This window comes from Mercurialis annua, linkage group LG7, assembly GCF_937616625.2.
Source record: "Mercurialis annua linkage group LG7, ddMerAnnu1.2, whole genome shotgun sequence".
Lineage (NCBI taxonomy): Eukaryota > Viridiplantae > Streptophyta > Magnoliopsida > Malpighiales > Euphorbiaceae > Mercurialis > Mercurialis annua.
In genome coordinates this window covers 39,107,748-39,115,094 of record NC_065576.1, presented here as the reverse complement: position 1 = coordinate 39,115,094, position 7,347 = coordinate 39,107,748, and positions in this window count along the sequence as shown.

Here is a 7,347-nt window from a genome sequence, read left to right as displayed (position 1 = left end):
TACATCAAACCAGACATTACCCAAAAAAAACAATAAACTAAAATGCAGGGGGCTAAGCAAAGATTTGACTCACAAATTTACACCAATCATCGAGGTTAATCCAAAGCAACGCATGCTAGGAATGGCATCATGTGCTAGCCGCACAGCGAGACAAACAAGATAAAACAAAAAAATTTAACCAACAAACGAGGCATACTAAAATAAAACAACACCAACAGGGAGTAATTTCCACGAAACCACAAAATACCTAAGCATGCCTCGACCCGCATTTAACCCAACATCTTTCCATATAACAATTTGTAAACATGGTAGGCAATTAAGGTGTTACCGAAAGAAACGAGCATGCAATCTGCTAATTGATCATTATATATCTACCGACATTGCATACAAGACCAGTATAATCCAATGACATCTCAAATGTCAAACAAAACATACTATTGCACACTTAGAATCATCGTAATAAAATTTACCTGTAATATGACATCGATCAAAAGGTACGCATCAAAAACTCTTTCCAAAATATAATTTAACAACAATAACTTTCAAGTTCTAATCAAGCTCCATGGTTTCAAAATCATTTTCCAGAAAACCTCTTTTATAAAACAATGGTTATTATTCTCAAAACATCTCAATCCATAAAAATCATCGAGTTAGCTAAGTCATTATAACAACTACTAAGCTCAACTCCCAATTTGAGTAACCCAAGTCAATTCCACATTAACCATTTATAAAATTATTCAAAACACTTATAAATGCGGAAAAAATATTTAAATGAAATTCCAATCTTTTAAAAATATTTAAGGAGCTTAACCTAACCTAAACATAAAATATTAATCTCAAACAATTTTTCCATAACACATACTATGACCAAATAATATATACCAAAACATATAACCAACAACACTTCAAGTGTCGACGTACCACAAGATGGTAAATCATAAATTTTCCACTAAAACATCAAAAGACATGACATCACATAATTAAGATCACCTCAAAAACATCATTTAGAAAACATCAAGCCAAACGCAAAAATCCAATATGCGATAAACTCATTTTACTGGCACAACAATAAAACCACATATTAGGGTATCACATCCAGACTACCCATCCAGCCCTCATGTCAAAATACAAGTCAAGTGAAAACCACTTTCTCAATTATTAACATAAAAGCCAGCACGTGGCCAAACAATGTATAGCCACAAAAACATGTTTGAAGGTTTAACGCAGAAATCATTTAGAAAAAAAAATAAGGCCAACGCCTATTATGCCATTAAACTTAGTAATCAACAATTAAGGCCAAAGACAAAATGTATACCTTACGAGGTAAAAGAAAACTGACATACTTAAAATCAACCAAGGCATAAGAGCCAACAAGTAATCACCCAAGTGAAAACAAACATCATCAAATCAAAGCATGAAATTTAAACATGACCGACACACATCCTATAGGTGTAGGAAGAAAGTTTTAAAAACAAAAGATGACGTTTCAAAAGATAAGACACAAATCCTAATTCCGCAGTAGATCCTATGACACAATAACATTTACCATCCTTAAAACAGTAAACACATAACATGCAAAATGGCCTTGGTTGGAAACCAAAGCTCTGATACCAACTTTGTCACGACCCATTTTCATGAATCGCGACCAGCGCTAGGGTATGGGTATGGTTGTACCAAAACCCATAGGTAGCCTTGCGGATAACCAACAAATACATAAACCTGCAAAAACACCAATGCTCGGGGGCAAACGAGACTTCAGCCTAGTTCTAGCAGTTCATAATATACAACATTTATTATGAAGTGCTCAACCAACTTTGAGTCTTAAACATGGCAGAAGTACATATTAACCCAGGTTAATAAAGAATGCCAAAACAGCAATAATCCATTGAATAAATTAATAACAAGTATAGACATATAAGACTTCTAATTACTACCGTGGTCTAGGAATAAAATCAGTTTAATAAGTTTATTAAATATAGTAAAACCTCTAAGGAAATAAAAAATCGGAGAGGGGCTGACTCGCTCATATCATAACCCTGGAAAACAATTGGGAAACAACAGGGTCAGATATACTAAGATGAGTTCATACCACTATTTACATTTATCAAGTGGAAAACCTTTAAAACTCTTTTAAAACTCTTTTAAAATATTTAATATAAACATTACGTATAATTGCTGGAACCCTAATCCACAATACTATGTATATCCATAATACAGTAGGCCTGGTACCGAGAGCTGAGCTACACCGAGTTACCACCGACCACACTTAATTCATATCCAGAGTCCCGAGAGCTGAGCTACACCGAGTTACTCTACTGGTCCCGAGAGCTATGCTCACACCGAGTTACCACCACATATCACATACCTTATCTAGATCAATACCGGTGCGCACGCAGTCCTAATGATGCCCATTAGGTAGCATGTTCCAACTAAAAGCCATAATGATAAAAACAATTCAAAATATACATATACAGTATATATATAACAAAATAACAATTTACTTAATAAAGCGGTAAATAGTAAGTACAAACTCACTGCTTGCAAATCCACGTGATAAACCGGGCAAGCAACTAAACCTGATTTGACTCCGACGCACGAGCAGTCGACGAGTCTAAGAAAACATAAATCATAATTAATATCATCCCCTAACTCTAGAGAGTATAAACACCATATAAGACTAGCACAAAACCAAAACCAATGCTAACACATAAGCCAAATACAGAGTTAATACACATACTAAAACTATAGCCAAAACCATACAACAAGTTAAGCCCTATTGAGTTCCATTTGAAAACATAATCCGAAAACCTTTTCAAACCATTTGGTAAAACATTTCAAAACCCAAAATGGTACTTAGCCGAGTCAACCAAGACTTCCAAGCTTAACTCACATGTCGGGCGACCCAAGTCTAACCCGACTCAACATAACTAAATTGTAAACCAATGCAGTAATAGTATAAGAAAGAGTATAGTAGACGGAATTATAGGTCATTCGGAAGAAAATCTGGAATCAAATAAAAATTTAAAACCCGAGTTTGAAAAGCAACTCAATATCGTTTAACTAACCAATTAATCAACAAGCAACAAAGTGATTGATAAAATCCATAATGAACTAACCAATTAATCAACAAGCAACAAAGTGATTGATAAAATCCATAATGAACCAACACACTTTAGAAGACAACACAAGTCAAAACATGCCTTAGCAAACAAATTAAAGCGTATTCCTCATGCCCAAACAATTTCAATAACCAACTAAACATCAATCTCATACTTAAAAATAGAGCATGGCAAAGCACAACATTTCTTAGTTTAGTCTTGGCATAAACAAATATGAAATGAACACCACAATCCATGTATAATATTATCCTAAAAACATTATATAAAACAGCCTTAAACATTTAAATAAAGCCAAAATATTTTATAGGCATTCATCAACATACCAACTCATTTAACAACCATCAAACTTGGATTCAAAACAATAATAGATAGCTCAACAATTATGAATCCCAAAGACATGCAAATCAGCCCTATAATCATGCTTGGACAAACCTAAGCAACCAAACAATTTACAATATCCAAATAAATGCATAATTCTAAACCTCACATGAACTAGCAATTGAATAACTCAATTCGGATTCAATAACCAACCAAAGGCGTACAAATCAAATTATACAAGGTATGACAAAATAATACATCAATAGTCATATAACCTAACCTTCCTAATATGAATTGACATAATTGAAATCCAAACAATAATATCATAAAAATTTGAATATGGGCAGCCCTAACATATCAATTTGATTGAAACCCATAAACACGCATAAACAAAATGAAAACAACCCAAGCATAATCGATTACCTTTAACAACACAACATGCCTTGACAATTCAAATATTATATGTCAATTCTAGATCAAGAATAAATCAGCAACTATACATACAACCAAAAGCGACAACAATATACATCTCGAAAATACAACACAAACGATAACCAAAACACACTTGATTCGCAACAATAGAGATTAGAAAGGATTAGATACCTTGTCAATCCAAAGAGTAAGAAAATCTCAGAAACAAGGTAGATCCAACGCTATAAGAACAAAATCAAAAGACAAGATGAACCACTAATCGAATCAAATGATGAATCAAAGATTTGGAATAAAAGAGATGGATTAATCTTACCAATTGATTGAGGAACCAAAGATTTGAAGGAAAATCGCCTAGGAATAGTTTAGAATGAGTTTAGGGCTTTAAAAATGAAATAGGGGATGTTTAGGTCGAGTAAAAGTCTATTTAAAGCCTCCAAAACGAACCCAACCGGTTATATTGCCGATTCTGCCCAGTAGAACAGGTTATAGAACAGGGTTCACTGAAAACCAAAAAACGAAGTGGACCGGACCTACGGATTGATCTACCCAGCAGATCCGGTTCACAGGTCCGGTTGACCCGAAAGTAGGTTAAAACGACGATCTGAACGGTCGAATGAAATATAATCCTCTTGGGTACAACATATCAAAAATGCAGCCCGATCCAAGGGTTCAATTGAGAGATATGGACGTTTTACTACAACATAGCAGATTTGAAAAACATGTAAACATTGTTTCGATAACAGCTCGAAAATGAATCAATTCGATATCAAATATTTAGAGGTTCAAGGGGTACACATAAGTCACTTAACATGACACACCCAAGGTATCACATATGCTAATCCGAACATATATCAATCCAAAAACAAGTCGGAATCACAATGAGAACATGATGAAATGAAAACACTTCCAAAGTCCATCACAAATCAAACTTTAAACGGACAACCAAACCACCAAAACAAGTCAGAAAACACGGGATATTACAAGTAATTTATGTATAACAGCTAATATGAATTCAATGTCATTCAAATCATTTTTATCATTTTCTATTTCATTGTTGCTGACAGTAATTTGTTTGATTCTTATAGTCTAATTTATGTATAACAGCTAATATGAATTCAATGTCATTCAAATCATTTTTATCATTTTCTATTTCATTGTTGCTGACAGTAATTTGTTTCATTCTTATAGTCTAATAACTTGTTTGAATCTGAATAAAACATAGAAAAACACAGATCTGAAACAATTTCACTTTCATTACCATTTTGAGTTATTTAAGAATTGTTTATGATTGAATTTAATTGAAAAGCAATAGATCAGTTACTGATCAATGATAACTGTTACAATTCGAATTAATTACCTGATTGTGTTCTTGATTTCTCTTCTATTTCAATGATTGAAAGTTGTTTCTACGTAGCTGATCTTCACTCCAATTGCGATTTTAGCTCAATCTTTAGCAGCTGATTTACGATGTTGAATCTTCTTATTTCTTCTGATTATAATCTCTATTTAAATAATTTTGATTAGAAATATTGTTGTTGTTATATGATTCTTCAATTTTTCAGCTTGATGATCTTCGGTTTTTGATTTGATGTCAGTTTCCTATTCGGTTAAACACGTTAATATGCAACAGGGATATAATGGTCAATTTGTAGTCTACATTTGCTCTATATTTAATTTTGAGTGGTTTTTGCAAATATCTGAAATCATGAGAGAGATATTTGCCAAAAGCAAAATCTTGAGGTATAAACATAATAGGATGGTGATATTGGAGGAATCATGTATTTTTCCCAAATTTCAATCAGACTAATCATCATAAGAAGCCACAGAAATAAGCCAGCAAATCAACCTATAACAATAGGTTTGCTGAGTTTCTTGGGAGCCAATCAAGGCTGCCCAAGAAGCCAGCAGTCTCTCAATCTGGGACATTTGTCCAATTTAGAGAGGCATAAAAGGCAGAAAGCTGGGAAAAAAAGAGAGGCAATTGAAGAGAGGGCATACAATATTGCTGAAATGTAAAGAGAAAACAAAAAAAAACAGAAAGAATAGAATAGGTAATGCATATAGAGTAGAGTAGCAAGAAGGAATCAACCAAAATGAGGGGGAATTCAGCAGCAATAAGCTGCAATAGCAGTAGCAAGAAGTAGCAATAAGCCTGCAGAAAGCGGCAGCGTATAGCAGCTAAAAACCTCAACAATTCAGCAAGACAACAAAAGGAATAAGCTACAAAAACCAGCAGTTCAAACAGCAAAGAAGAAACAGAAAACAGAGCAAAAAACGAAAGCAGAATAAAGTCTTTAAGGTAATCAACTACACAAAAAAAACAGAAACACATTTGACCAATATGTATAACATCTTTTAAGTCATTTTATTTTCTTATTCTTTTGTTGCAACATTCATTTTATAATCGTGAAGATTAAATTTTGATTTTTATTTTATTTTAAATTCATGAAGATAGATATTTAATATAAATTCAATACTATGATGAGTGGATACCCATCATAATAATTCGGAATAGTTTATTAAATTACATCACATACGCTAATCAAAACCAAAACGAGTTGCATAAATTACACATGATAGCAAGTAATCAAAATAAGTATAGAGATGACTTCTAAGTTTGTTTCTCTGCTTTCATGATGTTCCCCGATTTTTTTTACTAGTTCATTCTACATTTATTTGCTGCTTTTGAATATGCTGTGATACCATACTCAGATTAAACTGAAGTCTGTAAAATCATATCAAATCAAAAAATCTTCACTGCATTCAGACTCTCCTAAGGTTAGATAAACTCGATTTCATTAGGACCCAAAAATATGTATGCAAGCATAATAAACAAGAGAGAAAACATATCAAAACAAAGAGATAAAAAGGGAGAAAATGGTGGAAGCTAGAACTTCAGTAACAAAAAAGAGAAAAAATATAACAGGCATACAGTAGTAACATAGCAAGAATTAGTACCTCTTAGCTTTGTCTTGTTCGAGCGGGCTGTCTCCGATTTGATTAAACCTGATAGCTCCGCTATTCGCTTTCTTGGCCTCAACCCATACCCATGCTAACTAAGCGAAACTTTTTGATTCAATCCAGTCGATACGTCATCAAGTGCCCAATTAATAGTTTTCATTTAATCACATACCTATAATATCAAAATCAGAAAATACAGTGAGCAACGCTACCATCACTTTAATTAAACTAAAATTCATGAACCCATCTCTTTAATTCCATTGAATTAGATAAACACACAAAAGCAAACAAATAAAACCAAAAATAGGAAGAATAAAAAAAATTCTTCAAAAATGAAAACATCCACCAACTCGTTTCAGTCTTCGATTCAATCAAATTAAAACACAATAAACTCACCTATGATTTCATAAAGGCAAGTAAGAATCAAAAATTCTCAAATATTCAAGAACCCTAATCTTTGTACAAAATTAAACCATGTATCACTTTAATTGTACAAGTATAACATAAACGCAAAATT